This window comes from Corapipo altera, unplaced genomic scaffold, assembly GCF_003945725.1.
Source record: "Corapipo altera isolate COAL_440 unplaced genomic scaffold, ASM394572v1 61411, whole genome shotgun sequence".
In the NCBI taxonomy this organism is placed as follows: Eukaryota; Metazoa; Chordata; class Aves; order Passeriformes; family Pipridae; genus Corapipo; species Corapipo altera.
The window spans coordinates 26746787-26774432 of NW_020884875.1; the positions used below are offsets into that span (position 1 = coordinate 26746787).

General features: G+C 38.5%; 2 long non-coding RNA genes across 2 annotated transcripts; both read right to left on the reverse strand.

Moving 5' to 3' along the window:
- Positions 1–4703: 4703 nt before the first annotated feature.
- Positions 4704–27529, reverse strand: LOC113943199. Its single transcript, XR_003526230.1, has 3 exons — positions 27445–27529; positions 6514–6586; positions 4704–5449 (listed from the first exon to the last, which is right to left on the reverse strand). It is a non-coding gene; the product is annotated as an uncharacterized LOC113943199 (long non-coding RNA).
- Positions 24355–26637, reverse strand: LOC113943200. Its single transcript, XR_003526231.1, has 2 exons — positions 26275–26637; positions 24355–25447 (listed from the first exon to the last, which is right to left on the reverse strand). It is a non-coding gene; the product is annotated as an uncharacterized LOC113943200 (long non-coding RNA).
- Positions 27530–27646: the final 117 nt, after the last annotated feature.

Sequence of the window (27646 nt, forward strand, 5' to 3'; positions counted from 1 at the left end):
TCGAGTCCAACCCATGGTCCAGATCCAGTCCATTTACTAGATCATGGCACTCAGTGCCACGTCCAATCTGCGTTTAAAAATCTCCAGGGATGGTGAATCCACCACCTCTCTGGGCAGCCCATTCCAATGCCTGATTACTCTCTCTGTAAAGAATTTTCTCCTGATATCCAACTTAAATTTCCCCTGGCGGAGCTTGAACCCGTGCCCCCTTGTCCTGTTGCTGAGTGCCTCAGAGAAGAGACCAACCCCCACCTGGCTAGAACTTCCCTTCAGGTAGTTATAGACGGTGATGAGGTCACCTCTGAGCCTCCTCTTCTCCAGGCTAAACAACCCCAGCTCCCTCAGCCTCTCCCCATAGGACTTATGCTCCAGTCCCTTCACCAGCCTCGTTGCTCTTCTCTGGACCCGCTCCAGCACCTCAATATCCTTCCTGAACTGAGGGGCCCAGAGCTGAACACAATACTCAAGGTGTGGCCTCACCAACGCAGAGTACAGGGGAAGGATCACTTCCCTGGTCCTGCTGGCCACGCTATTTTTGATACAGGACAAGATCCCATTGGCCTTCTTGGCCACCTGGGGCACACTGTTGGCTCATGTTGAGCTTCCTGTCAATTAGTACCCCCAGGTCCCTTTCTACCTGGCTGCTCTCCAGCCACTCTGTGCCCAGCCTGTAGCGCTGCATAGGGTTGTTGTGGCCAAAGTGCAGGACCCGGCACTTGGCTTTATTGAACTTCATCCCATTGGAATCAGCCCATCTCTCAAGTCTATCCAGATCCTCTTTGTAGATGCACTCTCTTCCCACCAGCACAGCCCAGGGGAGAAGAGTCTTTTTTGTTCAGTGTCACATTTCTTAGTAACTCAAGTATCTAGCTGGTGTATATCTTTGTATGATGCACAAATAAAAAGAATTGATGCGTAGCGACCGATCATCTAATTATTAGGATAGCACTCAGTCATTACATAGTATGAGCCTACCAGGCATTCTAACAAGAGGTGTGGGGGAATAAGCAGAACTCAGTTCAAATAATATTTTATACTAAAAGCAATGCTAATTCTGGTTGTAGTTAGCTAGATGAACTTCTTTTAGGTGTCAGTGTTGATATAGATCTGCCGAGCTATAAGAGTGCTTAAGCATGATGTGCATGTATAGGAACTGGACAGTGCTAGTAGTTTTGTTAGAACACAAAAATGAGAAAGTAACTCACAACGATTAGGTCAAGCGTCCCCATTGGCTGTGAAGCACTTTTAAACACATGAGAACAGATGGCAGCATTTTCACCTACACTTAAGATACAGGGGTCAAAACCTGGTGGTCATCTCAGATTCTTTCACTTTTTTTTCCTGTACGTCTGTAACAACAGCAAATCTTGTCACCTCTCATCTATGATGTTTAAAAAACCTCTTCATCAGTCATCCTCCCATTGTGGTAGAATAAAAAAAAAAAGTACCTCACTTCAGTTTCTTCTGTCATCATTAAGATAATATATTTTTCTGTCATCATTAAGATAACACATTGCACAATTTTGTAAATGTCTTGCCTCATGCAATTTACATCCTTTTATTCTTCCTTTACTCCCCTTCATTATTGATGTGTGCTCATCTGCTCACGTATAATTTCATCTCTCTCATATTTACCTCCTGTTTTCCTATGGTTACTCATCTCCTAGTGCCATTTAAGTAATTTCATCTCTCACATATGGTTACGGTTTTCCTCTCTTATGTCTCTTCTTAGAATAAAAGCTCTGTCCCTAAGTTATCTATTTGGGTAAGATTCTTTATTAAATTTTCCATTTAAAAAACAAACAAACCAAAACCAACCAACCAACCAACCAACCAAACCAAACCAAAAAACAAACAAAAAAACTTAATAAACAAAAAGCAAACATTACATCTTATGTAATGGGAGAAAAAGAACAACAGACAAAAAAATTAAAAACTGCTCAGTCACTGCCACCTAAAGCTTTACCTTTCTTGTTGGCTGTTGATAGTAATGATGCTTAGTTACAGCTTGCTTGCCTTGAGTATCAGAGAAACCCATTTCTTTCTTTCATCCAAGACTAGTTCAGAAATCTCCTCTAGTATTTAAAGTTTTCTATTATTTAATTTCACACATTTTTCTTGGTACTACGGAAAATAATGATTCCTACGTCTCTCCCTAGCTTCTGGACAGAAACTTGAGCCCTGACCCCCGCCCCAAGAACAATACCAGTTCTACTGTCACCATAAGGTTTTTTTCTGAATGGACATTTTTTTTTATTTTTTATCACTGAGCTCTCTGTTTCTGAGAAAATCAGCTTAAATCTGTCCATATTCATATAAACACCTTAATATATTTGCCAAAGTTACAAAGTGGTACTCTTTGGAATCTCTAAAGGTCAATAACTCTCTGTGCACTTTTGTGAGGTGCTTCACAAACAATGAGTTATCCCAGATATTGACAAAATATTTCCAAACTTACCACATTCAATTTTTCATGGCTTCCTGTTTGGAATGAGCATTAGGTAGAAAATATTGGAAGGAAATTGGACTAAGCAGCTGTTGAAGCAGCAGATTTTAGTGGTGATACATAGAAAGACGGATGAGTTCAGACAATAAAATTTACTTACTAGACTGATGCAAAGATGGATCCAGCATCACTAGTTCTTTCTAAAAAGGTTTTGAAGCAGCTTTGTAGAAGAAGGCAGAAATATTTTTCACAAACTTTGCATTCCACCAGTAGTGGAAATTACATATTTTGCTGAATCTTCAAAAATCATCACATCAGCCGCTGTTCATCCTCTTTCTCATCTGAGGAGTAATTATGTGACACCCATTAAAAAAGCAGCCAATGATCTTCAAGACCTCATCCTCACACCTACCTGTGTCCTCATCCTCAAACCTACCTCACACCTGGAATGAGGATTCCAGTATGTGGACGCTTGATAAGCTACACTGCAGCAGCCTACAAACCGAGGTGAGACACCGAGAGGGAGAAATCACCAGCAGCAGAAGAGCAAGGACTCAAAACTATCTTCTCGGACTTCATGAGGAGAGACTGCAACAAAACAACTGCTGGAACTTGATGAGAGGGGGAATGTTCAGGAGCCCAGAACACTCCCACAGCAAAAGACTGTGTCACATGTCAGCCTTAAAGGCTGCTCCTGGACTAAAGTTAAAGGAAGGGCTTGATAGGACTGACTGATAGTAATGGAATATATATATAGTTGCCTTTAGTTTGTATAGTATTTATTTGTGTAAATAAATGTATATACTTCCCCCTTCCTCTACAGAAGCCTCTGGTCTGAAAGTTTCTCTCCAGTGTTAAGATAAATTGTGCGAAGGGGTGGGGGAAGTCTAAAAATGGGTTTTAGATTTCTAATGTGGCTCAAACTGCCACAGCATCATACAAAGTCTTTGGGAAATAAGCGTTAATCCAAACATGGAGGATCTTTTCAAAGCTCTCTCTGTCAGCTCCAAGACTAACACCTGGTGAACAGGCCGAGGATACTGCTCAGCTCCTAGTCAAAACACCCATACAAATTAACATTGATTTCTAATTAAATATATTGATTCAACAGGGCTGAAAGACTCCCGTTCCTTTCAGCCACCTATTTGTATACATATTCTAATTCTCATTCAAATCTATTAAAAGAGTAGCAAGCTTATGAACCATGATTTCAGCCTTGTTCGTCCCTTAACAGTTAGAGTTGTTGGATCATTAATACCAATAATGAGCTAGAACTGCAATTAGTGTCTAAATGAAATATGCCACAAATTACTGATTTATCATTATACTTGTCAGTAAAAATATACTATGGCACAGCAGTGTAAGCCCAGAAATTATATGGTTCCAGAGACTTCAAAACTGCTAGTTTTTCTTAGAAGGTATCTGAGAACAATATTCAGAAACTCTGTCATTTGATTGCCAGACAACCTGTGTCAAACCCACATACATAGTACAACAGGAAAATCCACCAATTTTTTAACAGTGCAAATTCTCAAGTGCTAGTTGTTAAACAACTATTTGTTTGCCAGTTTGTCGGACCCGTTGTCTTCTTACTCAGATGTTTCTCCTTTCACCAGTTTTAAACTCAGTATCTTCATTCTCTTCTTGTACTATATTTCACTTTCTCTCACTAAACTGGCTCAAACAAAAACTGCCTGGCTGCTTAACCACACCGTTCTTCTCCTTTCTCTTGTGTTCATTTTTCAAAATCTGTGGCAGAGCAAGGTCCTAAAGCCAGATTTAATCCTTTTACATCATTTATACATTTGCTAATGAAGTCATTGGAACACTGATCTCAGAGATATGCTGCTAGCAGTGTATAAAAAATCTTTGTAATCCCAGCTGATATAGATACAATTTCTACCATTCCATCTTCTCAAACATTTTACTGCAGCAGGAAGAATCGTGCTGATCAGATTTTTTTTAAGAGCACGTTATTTGTTACTTCAACATGAGTCCTACTTATTTTAGGATACAGACAATTCACTTCAGTCTTATATAGTTCTAAGCATTGTATTATTTTCCCTTTATTTATTTAATGTCCTTAAGTACTCACATATAAAGTATTCTAAAGGCCTAGTACTATATATAGACTATCAATAGCAAAAAAAACCCAAAACCAAACTAAAAATAAAATAAAACAAACAACCAAACCAAACCAAACCAAAAAACCCACTAAAAAAAAAAAATCAACAAACCATACACATAAACCCCAGAAAAACCCAAATCCAACATTTTATATTAGTTCTGTTTTCATTTATTTAAGACTTTCAAAGTATGTCCAAAGACCAGAATGTGCCACTATAGCAATAGGAAAGATCACTTTGCTTGAATCATTTGCCAGCAAAGAAAGACCATCATTTGTGATTGATAATCAATGAAATATAAAGTAGCCAGTTTCTGACAAACTCTCTCTTGTTACTAATTGCAAATCAGCAGTTGTTTATATAAAAGTTTGTATCAGATATTAAAACAGTGTGATTCCTAGTGCTCAGCTGTCTGGAAGAAATTTACACTGCAGATTGCCTGCTACTCAAGCTAGATTCCTTCCAGGATTTCTTTAGCAGTTTCCAGGAGTTCCCTGAAAAGATGCTGGCAGCAGCTTATGAACTCTGTCAAAGAAGACAACACAAACTTGCCTGCTCTAGTAAATGTGACATTCAAAATATGAACAGTGAACAAAAAGGTCATGTGGATGAGCTCCACCTTTGGAGTTACAGTCTATTTGTAGTCTCCATGTGACCAGTATCCCAAACGATTTTTTACACCGCATAGTTGCAATTTTACAAAATGTTTGGGAGAATGGACTTGTCATATAGTAAAATCACTGGAGGAAGGACAAGGACATTCTCACCATCACTATTAGCCAGGCAGAGCATTCACAGTTGTCTAATATCCACTTCTCAACACAATCTCTTGAAGAGCCTCCTCTGTCCTGAATTTCTCCTTCATAGCCTGTAGCTACTGAAATAGAGAGGCAGAAAGCTGCTTGCTATAGAGTAGACCTGTTAAGTAAGACTGTGAGGAAGTCTTGGAAGCAAAGCAAGAGGTAAGATTTATTTAAGTAATGGGACAGAATTACTCTACAAGCCTTTAAAAAGGTCTAAAACCAATTCAAATCTTCAATTTCAAAAGACACACAGGTTTTGAGAACTACCTTTGCAAAGAGAACCCCCTGTCAACCCAGCTTGTTTTATTACATGAAAGCTTCTAATTTTAAAATAAATAGCAAAGACAAAGAGAGCATTTACCAGACCTCTGGTGTAAGCTGGAAATTCTCAGCTTGTAACAAACTCAAGGGGTGTGTGAGAATACATCCTTGTGCTTCTTAAAAGTTGGCGTAAGTATTCTACCAAGAAGTGGAAGGGACCTGGTGGACCCAGCTGAATGGTTGGTCATGTTCAGAACTTCCAATTCAAGTATCCAGTGCAACATACATTACTCAATCCAATAAAACACAGCTGTTCACAATGAAAAAATTGAGAGCTATTCTGCAAAGATTTAAGCGTGGCTCTACAAACTGTAAAAGCAAAAGCTGGAAAGTATATGTCCTATATTCTTACAGTTTAATAACTTGATGACTGCTTATGATGAGTAGTAGGAAAAAAATAGAAATTATGAAGAAGGAAAGTCACACTATTAACTCATTTCTCACAAGAATAATACAAAGACTCAAAGTTCTCATTCTACCATAACCACTTTTGCCCCTATAGAAGTTTTTCCTAAATCAGATTTCACATCTAATTGAGTATTTTAAGCAGAAGAGCACTAGCAATAGTGAGAAATCAAAACCATGGAATGCAATATGGATAATACCCCATAAAAAGGAAAAACTTTGCATCATTATTGTCTTGAAGTACCAACTTATATCCCTGAGGTTGAACTCATTGATTAGACACCATGCATCCATGCAAGAGTTTTATTGCAGTTATGCAGAAAAATTTTTCAGGTTTGTATTCTGTAAGTAATGTCCCTCTGTCCATAAAGTGTAGAGCACAGTCTGCATCTCTGTAATAACTTCAACTTACTTTCCATACAGCCTTATGGTTCCTCAGATTCTTCAACTGTCACCTCTATATCTTCTGCTAGATAAGGCATCTTCTGCTAGATAAGGCATCTTCTGCTATCAGAAGAAATATTGGTCAGTCATTTTCAACATGAAAGGCAAAGGGCAGATCTGACATTTTGTTGTTTATCTCTAGACATATCCTCATCGAAAAGGTCAGATTTTCCTAAAAAATACCATAGTGTCACTTTGTTGCCATGGGACAATCCATGCTCAAAGGCCTCCTTTTATCTTAGGCTCTTGCCATCACCATTTACAGTTCAGCGTTACCATCCTATACCACCCCTCATCATCATCAACATCACAGACAGTAGTTCAGCATTAGAAATAGGAAAGTTAGTAAAGGCTTGGAAGGTCAATTCAAATAAACATTCAGAAGTTCAACTGTTTACAAAAATCATTTCCATTTCTAAAGCAGACTGGAAATCCTATAAAAACAAATGCATGGTAAGTTTAGGCCATGACATGCAGAGAACCCTGAGAAGGAGATACAAATACTTTAAGACTTTTTTTCATTTTTTTTAATTAGCAATGGAGGAAGTTACATGTAGTCCATTAGCATGCTCTCTCTTAGATGGCTTGCTATGAAGATAAGCATGAGAGTGAGTAAACTGTACTCAGAATTTTGCAGTTTATTAAAAAGGAAAACACACACTGTTCTTGACAATATCTTTACATTTTGGCAACTGTGCAGTCAAAAAGTATGTTTTCCCACTTCCTGAAGACTCCTGCTGATTGAAGTGATTTGGTTTCAACTTCTCTCCCAAAAATGTATCTTCAGGGGTCTGGATGTACCTTCAAGTCTATGGATGGAAATTTTCGGATGAAATAAGGAATATTTGTGACAACAATCATAATGAAAACTTGAGCAAACTTTCCAGAATTTCAGTGTGAAAATGTACCAGAGATATTTGCTTAATTTTTTATTATTATAAGACGAATTAATGTACAAGTACAAAGATCTGGACAGGAAATCACCACATGAAAATCAGGGGACAGTGAGGTGGGGAGAAGTGTTCATATGTTTATGAGGGTGGATTGAAGATATTTAAATGAAATGTACAGGAATCCTAAAGGACTGACAATGCAAAAGTTGTTTACTTTGGTTTAGCACAGCAGCACTAACACAAAAGCCATTATGCGGAATCTCATTGCATTAGCCAGCTAGTGAGTGTCACAGTTTCTGAAAACAAAAAGTCTGGTTGTTTGAAATCATTCTGAATCAGAGGTAAGCAGAGGAGTTTTTCCTCCCCCTTCTTCAAGGATCTGCCAAGCATGTCAGATCATTCATGTTAAATTATGCTGGATGGCACTGGGATGTGCACTACTGTCATCTAATGGCTGAGTCACAGCTGTCAAATCCTTTGTACCGTGAGCCTTCTGTAGCAATTCAACAATGGTCCAAAACAGGGGAATAGGCCTTCATCTGCTAATTTAAGACTAGTTCAAAAATAACAAAATAAACAACACACATGACAATCGAAGAAGTAAAATAATCTCAACTCTAGCAGCTTCTGCTTACCTGTAGACAGGCTAGTTTACTAAAATCCCATGGCAAAACTCACTTTTGGCACAAAGTGCAATGATCTTATTGATTTAGTCAGCAGCTTATTTGGCTATAAATTTTAAACCTTTACAGCAGGCAGAAAGAAGGGAATTACTGAAAATTAAAAGAATAGTCATACAAGAAAAATGTTTGTCTGTATATCTATTCCTTGAATTGTTCCATGGCTTTAAAAACTTAAATTAAGTTAGAATTATCAACTCCGGCTAAGTAACAATTAAGCTTGTACTTTTTACATATTTATTGTCCTTATTGACATCTCTATTTACTTAGTAAACAATCTTTCTTAAATTTTCCTGTGGCTCAGTCCATGCTAGGAAAACACTAATCTCTCCCAGGTTTTAGCTTTCTCTGTTCCCCTGTACCACAGTTTGACCTGCAGGCAAATGAAGCCATTCAAATATTTGCTTATCTTGTCATCTGTTCTCATCAGACCTTGCAATTCCTGTCATGCCCCACATGTCAGTTTAAAGCATAACATCATTAATACCTCCAGCGCCCTAATGGATGCTTCACACATGAACGCATTAATGAAATGTGTTATTGTTTTCCCTCACAGGACATTAACAATCTCACTCACGCTGAGCCCCTGAAGCTCTGCAGTGCTGCTGAAAACCACTAGCTATCAAATGAACCCTCAGTTACGCCTCAGTAACTTTAGGTTCAAGTTTATCACTGAAGTGTCACTAATGTGAGGAGAAGATACAAGCCTCTAAGGTCTTTTGGGCCCAGCTTCAATTACCATGAAGAGTAACAGGAGGCAATAGCTGCAAGGGAAAAATACACAATCGTATAAATGAAACACTGTCAAGACAAAATAGGAAAGATCTGGGTGTCAATGTAGTAATTTTTTCTTGGTTCTACTCTTTGTCTGTGGACTGGTGGCTTGTACAATGAAGACAGGATTGGTTTTCTGGAAGATATAAATACAAATAGTCTAGTTTCCTGATAAAGATGTTAAATATAAGAGGCAACAAAGATTTCTTATGCAAAACATATTTAAAATTGCTTTTCTGTATCTTTAAGAATTATTTCCAGATGAGTTTATAAAATGGCCACAGTAAGTTATGTGGCTTTTACATACAGGTTAGCTAAATAAGGCTGTCAGTCTTCTGTTAGGCTGTGGTTGCAAGAGTACTTTGGCAGCAGAAATATGGTAGTAGGTTTTTCACATTACAAGTAATGTCACTACCCTTTCTATAGGTCAAAGGAGAATAAAAATAAAGTTTTTCTCTACATTCACATCCACTATAAGAATCAGCCTCTGATTCTGCATTAAAAGTTTTTATTCCACAAAGCCAATGGATGAAGTTGTTTAAGGCTAACACTGTATGGTTAACCTTAGAAATCAGAATTCAGAGCAGCTAAGAATTTTAAATTTTTGTCTGTGTAGTATATATTATCATGTAACACTCTGAATAGGACAAATACAAAAAAGTACTGCAATTTTACCTAGAGTTTCAAGTACGAAATCAGGAAGTTCTCTTATACTACAATCAAGCTTTGGCCCTCATTCTATTCTCAAGTAGTGAAACTGCTATATGGAGGCTATGGGCACAGAGTTAGCACTGAGACCATGCTAGGAACAGGCAGTAGAGATCCCCAGCTGTAGAACAAACAAATAATTAAGTCCTGCACAGGTCATTCCTGGCTTGTTCTATTCCAGGCAACCTCCTTCCTGTGAACTACCCTGAAAGCTCCATTTTTAATTGGTCCAAGACATGACATGAATCTCACAACTCTCCAGCACAGGAAGTTTCTGATGAGCAGCCTGCAAGGTCAGGAAGCTGGGTGTTCCCTATTTTAGCTTATTGCCTATAAACTACTTAAGACAATCCTTGAATGCCTTCACAATATTATAGCATAAGTCCCACATACTTACTGCATATTGTACCAAATAAGTCCCACAGATATGAAACATAAATGGGAGAATGAGTCTTGTAATTAAAATTAACAAACTATCCCAGGAAATCAGGAACTCTTACTGCCACATATGCACAGCTGTCTTCTGCAGAATCAAGTGGATTGCCATTTCACTCTTTCTGAGGTACCAACAAGTAGTTGGTGTTTCTTGTTTCTAAGATTGGGACAAATGGAAACATTATTTTGGAATTTTTAATATTTACAATCCAGAACCATTTCTGATACTCATCCCCTTGTTCATACAATCAGTCTTCTTGTGTAAAACATTTTCTTTTCTTCAGCATATATTTCCATAACAAGGGAGTAGTAAAATCAGTGTCAGCACTTGTGAGTTTTACCTCCCTGTCAATTTATTAGTGTACTAGGTCCTCCTCCTCAGGATCCCCTGAATCAGTGATGCATCACAGTGTCTCTGGCTCAGCTATCACAGACTGTCTGCTACATCCTGATTTTTTCTTTTTATTGTCATTACCTAATCAACATGTCCCATAAACCTGCGACCATGGTATTACATGTGATACTGGACTTCGTTTCTGAACATTTCCAAACAAGCAGTTTTCATTACCTACCCATTTCTTCCTCTTAATTTGCTAATTAATTTCCAGGCTTACGCTGGAGTGAAGAAATTTTATCCCATTTGCTGCTGAACAAGCTAAAATAAGGCATGCACCACTGCCAGCAAGGATTTCCTAATGACTTCCTAGTCTGTTTTAATGTGTATGCATATACACCGAAGAGAGGTTTGGATCCCTTTCCCCCCATGGTGTGGGGCGCACCACTTCTAGTTCCATTTCCATCTGAGGAACCAATTCCAACGGCTGAGGTGGATAGGGAGGGGGAACTCCAGCATCAGGTGTTTCTTCAGGTCCTGAGCCTGGAGGGGAGAGGTGCTCTCCCCTCTCTCCACCCACGTGGTCCCATGGCAGCCACAGAGACAGCACACCGGGCATGGAGAGGAGGCAAGAGAGAGTTTATTGTTGGGGGGGTTACATTTATAGGGTTAGGAGGATTCACAGAGTAACCAATTACAAGTCTCAAGGGGTTAACAACCAATAGGAAGGGGTTAAAAGGGGCCAATGAAAACACCTCAGGACATCTTCTCAGGACATTCCTGCATGGGATAACACTTGTCATGCGGAGTCTTGGGAAGAAGAAAGCATGAGTTAGCAAAGAGACTACAAAAAGCCATTTTGAAACATGTTTAAACAACAGTTTTCTCATATACTGCAGATTTACTGCCACAGAGAGGAGTGTCCCAGCACCAGAAATGCTGACTGTTAACTAATGGAAAGGATGAATTGCATGCTATTTGGAGATGCTGTACAGCATAAAGTACATGGTCTCATGCTTCCAACATGGTTATGAGTACACTCAAGCAACTCAACTATTTCTTTGGTTGCATGCACAGTAGTAAATTAAAGAGCCAGGGAATGTTCCTAAACACAGAAATCCAGTAATTTCTAGCACTAAGTTTTTAAAATGGCCCCTGGTGCTTCCTAAACAACTTTCAGGTGCAGCTCAGGAGTTTGAAAAGGGCTCTCGCCTGTGCTAATTGCCAGCTTAAGAGCAAACTTCATGTTTCAGATGTCATTAGTTTAAGAGAATTTGGACATAGACTGCTTTGTGTCAGTGTCAAAAAGGCTCCAACATCAGTTAGCCTACTTGAGTAGATTACAGCCTTTAATATCACTCCATTATATATGTCTATATATGTAATGAGATATATATATATATATACACACGCACATGTTTCCATACCAAGTTGTTACTGGTTTCCTATTTAATCTCCACACATTTCTGTACAGGAGAATAAATACATGAACTATTAAGGTATGTTCAGATACTGGTGTGCTGTTTGGCATATTAAATGGAGGAGAAAGTACCTATGTCTACATTAAGAGGCAATTCAATGCATTTACAATTAGGGTGGTAAAACACTGGCGCATGTTGCCCACAATTGTGGTGGATAACCCCTCCCTGGGAACATTCAGGGTCAGGTTGGATGGGGCTCTGAGCAACCTGGTCCAGTGGTAAGTGTCCCTAACCATGGCAGGGGAGTTAGACTAGATGATCTTTAAAGCTCACTTCAATCCAAACTATTCTATGATTCCACTTAGAATTGATCTGTACCTTTAAAGAGCAGATGCTGAATTGTCTTCATGTATACATCTGGGCAGCATGCAACAGAAGGAGTGCTACTTCAGTTTAGTATGCAACCGAGGGCTGAGCATTCCCAACACCCATGTAGTTTAAAGATATCTCATTCTCTAATATATCTGAAAATTAACTTCTTGAAATGTTGAGTCCTGACAAAATATTTTTTGTTATCTGTTTTATTACTGTAGTTTCTTTCTTGCTTCTCTTATCCAGGGAAAGAGTCCAAAGAGCAGCAATAAGGCCTGTGAGAACAATGAAAAAGGTCTTGCAGGTCCTCAGTCTATGAAGGTGCATTTCAAAAGCAATTTTTTGAATATATATATTCAAATGTCCTAAGAATTTGCAAATTAACTTTAACTTTGGTTAAAAAGTTAAAAGACTTTATCACAGTTTATGATGTATTCATTTATTTGTCTTTTTACACATTTTCTTAATGTCACTTGGAGATGAAATCTAGTGCAAGGTATAAAATTTGGACAACACTATCATGCATATGAGAAATTAGAACTAACATTTGTTTAATAGCTATCTTTTCACTTTGCTTAGTATTTTCTTTCCACAGTCTGGGAGCAGGTGCTGCTTTTACTCCTTCCTTCCCCATCAAAGCACAGAAAAAGCATTTCCCCAGGCTGAGGAGAAGCTCTGCCCAGTTGGTACTGCCTGCCTGAAGCTTTTAGTTCTCCATATCTTTAGCCAGAGTAGCATCTAGACAACAGATTAATTGGAACAATGCCCAGATACGCTACATTAATTCAGGAAACTACCTTTTGTCAGTTAGCATTAGAGATTATTATCCAAGAAATACATACATCCATACATATATATATACACATATACATAATATATATATATAGGTATGTCTCCAGAAAAATAGCCAACTTTTAAAAGTGCCTGATGCCAAATTTTGGCCCAAAAGGCGCAGAGAAACTGCTCAGAGACAAAGTTTTATTCTTTAAGCAGCAAGGTATTTATTCAAGGCAACATTGGAGAGCAGCCAGCTCGCCCTGGAAAAACTGCTCTGCCTTTTCAGTGAAAAGACAGGATTATATACAATTTTTACAAGTGATTACAACATTTTCATATGCATATTCATATAATTGCAACACCTAGTTATAACATTCATAATAGGCAGAGTCTGGGTGGAGTCTGGGGCGGAGTTGTCTTTTTGGGGTGATGTTCGGTGGTCGTTCCTGTTTCTTCAGCCTCACGGGGTCGCATTTTACTCTTCTTCCTTGGCTGAACTTTTCAACTTTCTTGTTTTTTGCTGACTTTATGGTAAATTTTGCAAGACTTTTGCACTCCAGCCCCTATTTTGCCCCTTATCTTTATTTATGTAGGTGTGTGAGCATTCTTTTAGTGTATGGTACCATCTAATCCTTAAGCCCTGATTTCTGTCTCTAGCTAAGCAGTACATTCTAGCTAAGCATTACATTCTTCTGAGTAGGATATTCCTCAGATCAGTATTCAGAGTAAACTCTTCAGGCCCTAGCTCCGTTTCATGCCCAAGGACCTGATTTTTAGAGATGTTTAGATATCTAAAGACTTAATGACCTGTAGGTTAAGACACTCCCCATGATATCTTTACATAAAATTTTTTAAGGTTTGCAGAAGCCTAAAGTTCTTCATAGCCATAGGTAATGTGAGAAGACAGGGGGAGGGAAACATAGACCACAGGGAGAAAAATACTTTTGCTACAGAGTAGAGTAATGTCAACTCTTACTGGTTATGCTTTCATTGCTTCTAGTGAGCAGTCCTCAGAGTAGCTGTGATCACAGCATGCCTCCTGTCCATGTGGCAACCAGCTCTAAAGTGTCTCCCTGTACACCACACCATCAAACAGGCACACACAGCTTCATGGACTTTATAGAATGCCCTCTGGCTATACTCCAAGCCATGCTTTCAGATTTATTTTCTGTATGGGCATGTCATGGTTTAACTCCATCTTGCAATTAAATACCATGCAGCCTCTCACTTACACACACTCTCTGGTGGGAAGCATGAAAAGGTAAAACACATAGGTTGTGATAAAAACAGTTTAATAACTGAAATAAATTAAAATAATAATAATGAAACGGAAAAGAGAGAGTGAGAGGACTAAAACCCAAGAGAAACAAGAGATGTGCAATAAAATTGCTCAGCACCGGCTGACTGATGCCCAACACATCCTCCAGCAGCCATGGAGCTCTTCTGGCTAGTTCCCTTCAGTTATATACTGTGCACGATATTCTATGGTATGAAATGTCCCTTTGGCAAGTTTGGGTCAGCTATCCTGGCTGTGCTCCCTCCCAGCTTCTCATGCACCTGACTCAGGGTAAGCACTACTTAGCAGCAACTAAAACGTCAATGTGCTATCAACATTATTCTCATACTACATCCAAAACCCAGCACTGTATCAGCTACTAGGAAGAAAATTAACTCTATCTCAGCCAAAACCAGGACAGGGAAGCAAGTTTAGTCTTCATGTCAGAATGTAAACCGTTGCCAGCAACAGAGAGAAAGCCTACATGTGTGTAACTAGTGGTGACCACATACCTCAGAGTTTGGCTTGTATTTGACTAATACAGTAAGATCTAATGAGTTGCAAGACTTTATTTTCACTGAATAATTTTGCTGAGGAAGATAGGGATGGAAATAGAAAGTGCTAGCTAGCAGTGACAGCAAGGGAAGAGAGCAGATGAAGATCTCCAAGTAACCATATGCATTAAACAGGGTTATTTTCCTAAGAATGCCTAAGCAAAACCCACACTGTTATAGTATCCCATACTCTTTCTTCTATGCCATTCCTGATCCAGGTTATATTGCCAAAAATGTGCCAGAGTGACAGGATTTCTGTGATGTAGCACAGAAGCCCAATAGGAAGCAAGTCACAGATGAGGTGATCTAACTTATGATTTCATCCCAGCAAGTAAGGCCACTGAGATTTTTTAACAACTGGAAGGTGATGATTTTTCTTTTGAAACTGGAATGTCCCTATAATGTCAGAGTTTTTAATACATTTTCATTACTCCTCGAATTTCTACTTGCAAACTACACAGGCATAATAAATAAATTTATTACTGAGCACACAGGGTAAGTCTATTCTTTACAGTGTTAGTACACTATGCTTTAAATCTCTAGTATCTCCACAAGCAGCATTTGTGGATGTCATCAAATACTGTATAGGCAATGATAATACTACTGATGTATATGAAAGCACAGTTTAACTGTTTTCAAGAACAATGAGATTTATACAATACTTCTAATTAAGGAAGTTACTTGAATCTTTTCAGGAATAAGTATCAATGCATGGATATTATCTAAAGAATTTCTTGTTTTCTGAATGTTGACAGACATTTCACAGGAAGTTCCCTATCAATCTAAGATTATTAAAAAATAGAATTAATAACTTACTTGCCAAAATACATTGAAAACCTTCATGGACGTCATCACATTGAAATATCATATATAAATTCTACAGTTGTTCTCTAACATAATAAAAAATTTAAGTACTTTGCACTACTGAAACTGACTTCTGAAAACAACTTTCAAGAGTGGTTTAATCTGTCCAGGAATATTTCAATGAGATCTCTTTGTGAATAAAAGTAATTAATTTGACTCAGTTGTATTTGCCTTTTGCTCTCTGTGACTGTTTGTACTGAATTAGGTTCTAATCCCAAGACAAGGGGTTAATAAAACAAAACAACTTTCTTTCTTGTGCTAATAATTTCACTAGGATCATCTATCACAGAAGCCCCAAAGTCATGGCGTCAGGATCAGGAGTTATACCACATCACCTGGAAAAACAAACAGTCCATGGGAATGAATAGAACATTCCCTAGTTCAGAGCAGTAGTTTTTTGATTGAAGTAATTCTGGCATTTAGATTTTGCATAGATTCTGTAGCAGCTGCAATTAACCTTTTTTGGACTATGGCAATTTGCTTCTGTATAGAGATCAGGAATTGGGGCTGGGGTCTTTAAGACCCTCTCTTCATCAGTCTATCTTCTTCGGGGTACAGGGGGCACATGTTCACCCAGTTCTTGACTGTACTCTTGCGGTTCAGGCCAGGATTAGATGTCTTCAAACAGAAGAGGCCTATCTTAAAGAGAGACTAAGCATTTCTACTGGAATTCAGGGGATATTGATTTGGGAAATTGGGGTAAGAGGGTTGTAGTTACTACGCTAAGGGTAAGGGAATAAGTACTGCTGCTTCTAAATCTACTTCTACTATATAACGACTTATAAAACTTGTAGGAGCCCAAAACCAGCTCTCAGCAAAAGGAGGCTCAGTAAATTTGAATCATAAACCTTGGAAAACAAGGCTGACAAACATCTCATGATCTGAAGAAATTTGGACCTTGTCCTGAGACCTGTCCAAGAAGAATTAAGAAAGGACTTTTTGAGATGGTTGTTAAAACCATGTCTAAACCCCTGTAATCCCTCTATCCCCCATGTAATCCTACTTGAAGAAAAATTAACTATTTGGAAATTGTAGTAAAAACTTGTGTAACTCCCCAATTAACATAGGTTATCCCCTTCATTAACATGTCCAGCCCCAGATGCCTTTAAAATTGAATTCTTTTGTTCAATAAAGCATTCCAATTTTCCCCATGCTGGAATAATGTCTGGCTTTTTTTTTTTTCAGACCACCACTAAAACTTATAAAAATTAGAAAAATCAAAAAACAGATGGACCTTAAGGCATCACAGCAGAATGGCCTTTAATGGTAATTGACTTAAAGGACTGGTTTTTCACCATTTTCCTACACCCTGATGATGCACCACGCTTTGCTTTCTCCATCCCTGCTTTAAACCATGCAGAGGCACCACTGGGTTGTCTTGCCTCAGGGGATGCATAACAGTTCAACAATTTGTCAGACTAAGTTTGCTCTTTTACTGCCAAGTTATGAGAAAATAAGTGCTGATAAACTAGAACTTCGTCCTTGAAACAAGCATCTTGTATAAACTGAAATTAATTGCTGTCTTATGATTGGCTTATCACCTTTCAAGGGTGTTTGAAAGAGAAAGTGAAGAGAAGAAGGATGAAGTAAGACCCCAGACTCATTTAGAAAAGACTCCTGAGGTTTAGTGCACAAGTGCGGGGGGAATTCCGAGGTACCCATGCATGCGCAGAAGAGATGCCACTTGCATAACAGGGGGTGGGACTGAAGGCCTCTAGCTGGGCAGTGCTGGCCACACCCGCTATCTTGTGAGCTTGATGACTCCCCGAGAATGCAGCTTCTGCTATGGGTAATTCTAGGCATTCTGGGTCGGTAAGATAACTTCTTAAGTGACACCAGGGGGACTGGGAGAGTCGTACTGAGGGCTTATTTTTCCTACTCCTTCCTCTCTCTCGAGTTTTTGTTTGTTGGTCACCTCTTAGTAATAAATACTAGGGTTTTTGTTGAGCTTTCAACGGTGTACAGTTTCAATCTCGGCATCCTTCCAAACTCTCCTTATTACAGTCACTACAGCCAAAGAAACTGAGTCACAAACTGTTATAACTGCTCTGACTAATGCTGTCCAAGAAGCAGGCTTGCAGGTTGCTCCAGAGAAGATCCAATGGTCTCAATCTTGGACCTACTTTGGATGGAGGATCACGCAGCAGGAAATCTCACCCCAACCACTGACAATTAAGGTAAAGGACACTTTAACCTTAAATGACTTGCAGAAACTTTTAGGAGCCATCAACTGGTTAAGGCCTATCTTAGGCTTGACCACAGAGGAACTGCACTCCCTCTTTGACCTGCTGAAAGGTGATCCAGACTTTACATCTAGTCGGTTCTTGACCACAGAGGCAAAGCAGGCATTAAAAACGTGTTCTCAGGCAATCCAGAGCAGACAAGGCAGAAGGAGAAATCCTGAACTTCACACCTGCCTTGCACCTGTACCTAGCAGGTTCCAGCCATTTGCAGTTTTGTTTCAGTGGGACCAGGCTGAATCGGATCCACTGAGGATCCTGGAGTGGCTGTTTCTGCCCCACTCAGCACAAAAGACTGTGTAGACAATTAATGAAATATTTGTTAAGCTTGTCATTAAAGGCAGAGAACATCTACAGGAGTTGGACTGTATGGGCTCTTGTTAACCACAGAAGGTTTGATTTCTACATAATGCATGTTAGGTCACACACAGAAATGCCGGGGCCTGTAGCAGAAAGGAACCAAAGAGCTGATGCAGCAGGTATGTTCACAACAGTACCTAGAACTCTCAAGCAGGCTAAATTGCCTCATTCCTTCTTCTACCAGAACTCATGTTTTCTGAAGAGACAATTTCAAATCACCCTTAATCAGGCTCGAGATCTAGTCAAGTCATGTCCAGGCTGCCATCAAACTACTCCAGTGCTATCCCAAGAAGGAGTTAACCCCAGGGGACTGAGAGCTAATGAGGTGTGGCAGACAGATATCACACACATAGCTGAGGTTTGGTCGGCTGAAATATGTTAATGTTACAGTCAACACACACTCCAGATACATACCTGCCACTGCATATACTGGGGAGAAGGCACTGGCTTAACTGCTTTGCAACACTAGGAACCCCAAAAAAGACAAAACTGACAGTGGTCTGTCATACATTTCAGCAAAAGCCAAAACTTTCCTAACAGACTGGGGAATCTCTCATTCCACAGGCATACCGCATTCACTCATGGGACAGGCCATGGTAGAGACAGAAAACCGTATCCTAAAAGACATGCTCAAAAGACAAAGAAAGGGGGAGTCCATCTGTAGTCCACAGGAAAGTCTGTGGAAGGCAACATATGTCATAATTTTTTTAAATTGTGACAGTGCAGAGAAAAGCAAGTATGAGAGACAACATAGACCTCAGGCATTTTCCTCTCCCAAACCACTGGTCATGATAAAAGACTTAATTTCATGGCAATGGGTGGGACCAGTGGATCTCGTGATGGGGGGAGGGGGTATGCGTGCATATCTACAGGTAAAGAATTAAAATGGATTCCTTCCAGGTGTGTCAAACCCTATACAGGTACACCTTCACAGCAGTAGCAAGAACCAGAGTGATAATTGAAGAGACTGCAGACAAAGATACATAACTGATGTTTACTACTGAAAATGACCAGTGTGGCAAAAATACAGAATCTTATTAAAGGCCATAAGTGTGCATGTGAAGAAAGAATGAGGCGGCCACCGGTGTGAGTGTGTATGAGTAAATGAAAGAGAATTGTGTGAGAATACAAGCACCTTAACACTAAGCCTTAAAAAGTAACACTACCTCAACCACATGGTCATATTAGAAGAATTCAGTTCATAATGTTTGCCCCTCAATAAACCCTGGTGTTGAAATAAAGTTGAATTTTCCCTGTTCTACACAAACCCTTAGACAAATAAAGACTAATGTTTCTTGTTTCCCCTGTTATATAAGTACCACCCAGTTTTATAAAAAACTCTCAGATCGAAAGAGTTATTTATCCCAGTTACATTACACCCCTTGGGAAAATAAAGGTTCAAGTTTATATCAAGCACGTTCGAAAGGTTAAAGAGAAAAATTCTAATAAATAGGTTTGTTGAAGAACCAGGCTGAAGCAGTGAGCTGGGTCACTGTGATACAGTGGTAATTGCTAAAGGTTTTACAAGGTTTAAAAATGTACTGTTCTATTATTTGCACTGTTCTATGACTCATCTTAATAGTAAAACTGGGGGAGATGTAGGGAACGTGTTTTAGGGATGCTGGATGAGACACCCTGGGAGATGTAGTCCCAAATGTACTCCAATACACCTGAGCAGTGGCAAACCTGTGGTGGTTGTTTTAAAGCTGTTTGAAAGTGCATATAAAATATGCTGTTCACTTCCAATAAATGGATTTGGTTGTTGTGACTCTAATCAACCGGGTTGTGTGGGTTTATTTATTTATTATATTAATAAAGCCACATTCTGGGACCCATTTTCTCCTTCCATTTAAATCAATTTCCTAAAAACAACCTCAGTGAAAGCTGCCCATTCAGACACTACCCATGGGCTTGATACAGCTACAAACAGGTGGAATTATTATAATTAAGTGTAGTTGCTGTTTGGAAGAGTGCCTGTAGGCTCTATAGTCTATAGCAACTATAGACTATGGACTACAGCAGCTATACTTAATTACACAGCATAAGCCAGAATTTAGGCATTAGACACATTATAGTTATAAACTGGGGATGAAACTTTAGCAATGAATATTCATACCATTACGTCACCTGAAGGCAGGGGAGGGCTTTATGTGGGTCAGAGCTTTCTCAGGGTCTTAGGAGGTGCCAAAAGGTGATTCCCCACTTGACCTGGCCTGGGGCAGGAACTGGAAACAGTCCCTTCCTTCTTGCTTTCTGTTGCTGCAGTGGTGGGAATTCTCTGAGGTCAGCCCAGGGCTGTCTCTTTTCCGCGGTCCTAGTTGCTGCCACCGCCACCCAAATGAGCCCAGATCTACTGCACAGACAGAAGGCTTGCTGCCATTCCACACCAAAGCCAAGGGACACAAAACCATGCCGCAATCAGAGTGTTTTTGGGTTGCCCTCATGCCCACCAGCACTGCCTGCCCAGAACCACTGATGGAGTGCCAATGCCACTTTGCCTGCAGCCCAGCCAAGCCGAACAGGACAACATGTGGTAGAGAAAAAAGAGACTCTGAACTGGTCTTTTTGTCCCCAAGGAAGTGGGTGCCACTTGGTTTTGGTAGATCTTTGGTTTTCTGGGTAAACTTTTTTCCCCCTGCAATTTTGCAGTTATTTTGTAACTATTTTCTTTTAGTAAATAGTTGTTTTTTCACTTACATCTCCTTTCATTTTTGTCTTTTCTATATTAGAGGAAGGGGAACAAAAGGGGAGGGGTTTCATCTTATTGGAGTTCCCCTCTCCCAAATATACCAAGACAGCACATTTTTCTTAAAATCACCACCGAATATAAATAAGCTAATTAGGCCCCAAGTTATTCAATTCTAAACTTGTACAGCGAAAGCAAAATCGTTTATGTTAATTACCAGTTTCTTTGTAAATATAAAACCAAAACAGTCTTTTCTTACACTTAATTTAATAAGAATATTGCTTATTAGTAAGTCTATCAGCCCTGTGAGTAATTGCCTTATCTGTTTACTAAAATTGCATCACTCAGTTCCTTTCAATCTGTTTTCCCCAATTAAACAGGGTTCAGACAGAAAACTAATCTAATATGTATTTTACCCCACCAATTCTAGGACGATGATTCCACTATAACCATCTTTTCTAGTTTCCATGTCTATCACATGCCATCTCATCAGTATTATTCAATCTTGCATAATCTTTCTAGAAAGTTTTATAACTGAGAGATTCTTAAATATAGCTTAATCATAACTTTTTTTTAGGTAGAACAATTGTGATTGAAGAGCATTCCACGCCCAGGAGATAAAATGGCAGAGTACTAAATATCTGGGGGTTTGTTGAAAGATTAAATGGCTTTGATCACTCGCATTAGGAATATATGAGGAATATTGCCATTCCTCCTACCTGTTGTTAAAAAATTGATCTATTTAGACCATGCCAAGAATTCTCCAGCTACATGCCTACCACCTTTGTAGTAAGATTTTCTGATAGGCCAAGAATTTCTGAGTCCATACATTCAGAATGTTTTTTAATATAAAGAGAAAGATGGACATGATGATAAGAAATAACAGATTTTGGAAGAGGAATATTTATTTTCATAGAAAAAAACATTGTGAAGCAAAGCAGTAGTAAGCATTTAGGACAATATCCAGTTGGTGACTCAGAACTATTGGTCTGAGGCCTCAGGTAAAAGAAAGACTGTCATTCAGCTCAGTAGACAAATCATTCAGGGGAATTGTCAGTATCAATACTGTAAAGGAACTTAAATAACTGACAGTTTTATAGCTGAAATAAAAGAAGCACCATCTTCAACTTCCGAAGAATTGGGTTATCTTCCCATTGCAATCTAAAGAAAGACTTTATAAGCATTTTGTTGTTTGATAAAATAATTAAAAGGTTCTATTATAGAAATCACCAGGAGGAATAAGACCTCTTTCAGTTCTGATGATGTGGTAGAGCTATATAACATTTGTTTGCACTTAAAAAAAGCTTTTCAGTTATATGTAACCAATAAACAAAAGTTCCTATATTTTTTAAAAATGGAAAAGGGGTAGGCTCTTGTCTTTATAGACTTCAAGCCTAGTCTCATTAAAGCAAATCAACTGTTAAAAATAAATGAAACATGAATAAAAATAAAATAGGAAAAAAAAACAAACAAAAGAAACAAAAAAAAACAAACAAACAAAAACCCCAAAACCTCTTCCCGCTCTTCTGGGAAAAATCCCAAAGACTAAAAAGACCAGTCAATTATCCTTTCTTATCATCAGTGTAAATAATAATTTATAGACCATCACCTTGCAAAGCAGATGAAAGATAATGGATCTAACTTAATCTAGATTAAGTAAATACAGGTAGATAGGAATTGCAAAACTCTTCCCAGATAGGAATTGAAACACGAGTTCTCTACATGCAGTGTATAACCAACATGCCTGCAAGACAGTGACGGAGATGTTTAAGCAAACATCCAGTACAACCATTAGTTTTCACCATTTTAAAGCCATGAGTTAGTAAAGAGTCATTTACTCATAGCTTGTCTGCTACCTTATGGAAAAACTCTTGGTTTCGACAGCACTGTTGCAACTGCATGCAAGTTAGGAAGGAGAGAATAACAGGTACACACCATGCACATTTTATATTTCTGTTATAAACTAACTGAAATGAAGACAAACAGCAACCAGACTACTTCAAATCTTGGAAATAACACAGCTTCTGTAAGTGAAGTCAATGAAAAAAACCAGCTGTTTACTTTTAACAGTATTCGTACTATTATAACTGATCAGAGATATTGATTCTCATGTAGATATAAAACAGTAACAAAAACTTAAGCATTGTCTTATCCTAAAGGACACCGAATATTTCCTACAGAAAAGCAGAGAAAGCCCATTGCTATACTTAGTGTGTTCCCAAGGGAATTGGAGCACCTCCCCTACGAAGACAGGCTGAGAAAGTTGGGACTGTTCCGCCTGGAGAAGAGAAGGTTGCATGCAGACCTCATGGCAACCTTCCAGTACCTGAAGGGGGAAAACAGGGAAGCTGAAGGGAGACTCTTTGTAAGGAACTGTAGTGATAGGACAAGGAGTCATGGGTACAAACTGAAAGAGGGGAAATTTAGGTTAGACATATGGAAGAAATTTCTTACTGTGAGGCTAGTGAGGCACTGGAACAGGTTGCCCAGAGAAGCTGCGGATACCCCATCCCTGGAACTGTTCAAGGCCAGGTTGAGTGGAGATTTAGGCAATCTGGTCTAGTGGGATGTGCCCCCGCCTATGGCAGGGGAACTGGAACTAGATGAAGTTTAAAGTCCTTTCCAAACCAAAGCATTCTATGATTCTGTGACTCTAAATCCAGATAAAGGTCAGGTGTATCTACATTTCAGTTCTATCCCTTTCACAGGAAAGATGATTCAAACAATGCTTTTCTCTGGAACCAACAATAAATCTCAAGGGGAAGCATGATCTTCCTATGTCCCATCTTTTAACCCTGCAACAGATATATGACACTTGACTTACTTAACTTTAAAACAAATTTCAGCTATTTCTCTCTAATATTCTAGGGAATTAAAATTCATATTTATGATGCAAACTGTTAATGTCACAATATTTCTACTAATATTTCCACACTGAAGTTGTAAAGTTGAAGAGGGAATTAATTGTAAGTATTTATTTACACTGCTGAAGCTATCAACGTCTACTTTATATAGTACCAATTTTTATATATGACAACCTCCTAATGAATCAGCAGCACTGAGTCTAGAAGTTATATCAGATTAATTTATGGTCTGTTTGCTAGAATCTGATGTACAATAAAATACAGCAAATTAAATGTTCTATAGGTTAATGATTTATGCTCAGTGATGAGTGTGCATTAAAACATTTACTGAAGAATCAAATGATGCTTCTAGACAACCACCAAATGGAAGTATGAAAAACACAGTGAGGCTGTATTACCTCCCGTGGAAAATTAGAGGATGGTAGAAAACAGTAGCAATGAAGAGGTAAATGATGGAGCAGATGGGGAGGGTACCAAGATGTTGAAAAATTAATTAATGACTGAAGTATCTTGAAGAGGAAAACTAATTTATAATTGGTAAGTATCATTAATTAATTTAAGTTTCTCTTCCTTTTTTTTTTTTTTTTCAGGTAGCCTGTTATACTGAAAGATTCCCCAGCATGTTGTGGAAGGATGTAACACCTTCAGAATTTCTTTGAGTTGAAGGGCCTGTCAGCTTACTATTAGGGACATGAAGTCAAATGCAAAAGCTCTGCAACAGCTCTTATATTCAAACATAAGAAAGCCACAGTAAAGCCATTACGAAAAAGAAGGCAGTCTAGTGAGAGATCAACAGATTTTGTGCACACAAAAATCCTACAAAAAGGAGCCTTCGAGTGTATCAGTGCAAGCCAAATATATCAATGGATCATATATAAGAAATGCTCTATTGTCATGTTAAATATGAAAAGACGTAGAGACTACAGAGGGACAGCAGTGAAGGTTTTGACCATGTAATTATTTGTACATACAACTTAGAATATGACAAGGAGGATAGTGTTTCAAATTATCCATGTGTCCCAAAATATGTTCACAGATCATTTGTTGATCTGCTAAGATCTGACTTGTTATTTATTCTGTCGTTTTCCTGTAGTTGTCATCAGCTATCACCATATTACACATTCTCCAAAAGGTTACTCTTTTGGAGTAAACAATTAGAATAATGAGAGAGCTGCAATGAGCTGATCTCAACTAAATGTGTGTCTATGCAATGGAGGCTACAGTCTAGCATTATTTACCACAACAAGGATATAAATCATAGATGAAAGTAAATCAACAAGCTTTCCAATACAAAACGTTACTATTTTCAAACACTACTTCATTCCTTCATTCATATTTGAAGGAGATAATCCACCAACACGGAATTTCTGCTCTAGTGACTCGCCCAGCATGTGTCCTGCTGTCACTGATAGCAACCCTGCCCTATTTGCTAAAATGTGAATCAGAAAAATTACCTCATGCCCAGCAGGTTTTACATGTCCTTTCCTCTTCTGTTAATTTATTTATTAGGTTTTGCCTTTTAACACAGTCCTGAACTGCTGAATGGTGACACCATTGTTTGAGTGAGTTTAAGGTATGGTACTCTATGCCTTAGTTATCAGCTGTTTCTAAATCCAGGTCAAAAGACATGCTTATACTTGATCCAAAACGCTAAATCCTTCTCTCTTCGACCAACAGATTTGAGAAAAAAAACACAAAGAAGGGTTATCTTGGTAAGAGTATGTAAAGGTTATTCTTTTACCTGATGTAGTGGAACACAACTACTAAAAGCTCTATCAGATAGGATTATATAAATATATATTTTTATATATTTTTGTATTATATTTATATATATTTATATTATATTTATATATATAATATTATATGTATCATATATATAAAATATATAATACATATAATATATATGCTATTCTATTCTGTATTATGTATTTCTATTTCATATATGATATTTATACTATAAATAAATTTAAAAACCTGAAAAAAACAACTCAGATCCACAACTCTCATACCTAAGTAGAAAAGAATTGCACACATCAGCCTGAGCTTTTCCTGTCAAAGAACTTGAATGCCAGGCAGTTTTTGTCACAAAATAACCTTTTCCTCTTGACGTAAACAGAGAAAAAAAGGGCATAAAAATGTAACAAAATTTGATGGCAAGCTGGTAGTTTTATAATTGTTCAGCTAGACTCTTGTATACCTAATTTTGGGGACTAAAATAAGGAGAGTCAGCAGAATCAGACACTAGGATAAAATGCAATTGCCATATCTTTCCCAGCAAAAAAAAATTTGCTATCATCCTCATCATATCCTTCTCTGGTCTGAAAGACATTCTGTATGTGTCAGTTATGAGCACACTCTAATACTGGCTAAGGTCCTTACCATATGTACAGTAAATTGAAGAATTATCTGTTTGGAACCAAAACAAATGAAAAAGAAAGATAAGGTGATTTAAGATTCATTGATTTACCATACCTTTACATATGGTCCTTACCAGCATAACTAACTTGATTTTAAAGGTGTTAGTCATGCTGTTCAGTGTGGTCCTTTTTAATCTACAGGATAGAAAAGGAGGTCTAGTTTCAAACATATGTTCCATAAAATGATACAACTCTATCTGGAGTGTTCTCAACAATTCTTTTCAAATTCTCATTCCACAATCATAATAAAGCTCATTTACAAACATAAGCAATATCTCTTTGATGGTGTTTTCACTCTTTGACTAATTCAAGTTAATGCACCTCAATCCAAAACTGTAGTCTTCACATAAATAATCTGTGAAGGAACAAGATTCAGGATGGGAGTGGTTCCAGGTATGGAGAAAGACATATAGCAATTGACAGGACTTTATTATATGGACTTTACCATTATTATGTGTATTGCATTGTACCCACACTACACAGTGCACAGCCTGGGCATGCCCGGGCTTGCTAGGAGTTCGCCTGCTCCCTGCTTCCCTGCTCCCCTCTCTGATAGGCTGAAGAAGCTGCAGAGAGGAGACAATTACCATTCGCCCTTTCCTTCCCCGGTTCCTCCCACATTCGTCCCCCTTTGCTTGTGTCCCTACCCTGGTTTGTTCCCCTGTTTGTCTGTCTCATGCTCCACCCCATGTTCTAGCCCTTTCCCCACCTGAACCCATAAAACTTCTGGACATCTCAATAAAGTATTCCATTTTGACCTCTACCTTGTCTCCGGACCCGTCCGTGCTGTGTCACGGCCCCATTCCCCCTCAGACCGTGGTAGTAATCCATTCATTATCCATTTATAAGTTTGAGTGATTCCTCACACCCTATAAATCTTAAGTATTAATTAAAGTTTTAAGTCAACATGTCTTTCTGCTAAGAAGATACCAAAACCAAGTAACACAACTGAATTAAAACATAAGGGAGACTGAGAAGAAGCATTTCCCTATCAGTAAAAGAAAAAAACTTTACTGGATCATGTGAAAGGTCTTTCTTAGCTAAGTTTCTGTCTCAAATAGCATCCAACAGTTAATTTCTATCTAGGTTCCTAGAAGGGAGACCTCTACGGTTTGGAAAGGCAGAGCTGACATCCATATCCAGAGAGAATTTTTTTTTTAAATGTATCTTGTAACAGATAAGTAGGTGTGGTGGTTTAATCCCAGTCAACAGACAAACCTGCAGACAGCTGCTTGCTTACTCACCTCTCCTGCAGGATGGAGACAAAATAGGAGAAAGGTGGTAAGATTATAAAAGTCTATTGAGTTAGTTCAGTCCATAACTTGGGTTCCTTCTGTTATAGAAGATCAGAATAAAATATATGGCTTGTTGTGTTGTTGAGAAGCAAAGACAGCTCAAGCTGAGTCACCAGCTCACTTGTTCAGCTTCTTGTGAGGTTGGTCCTCC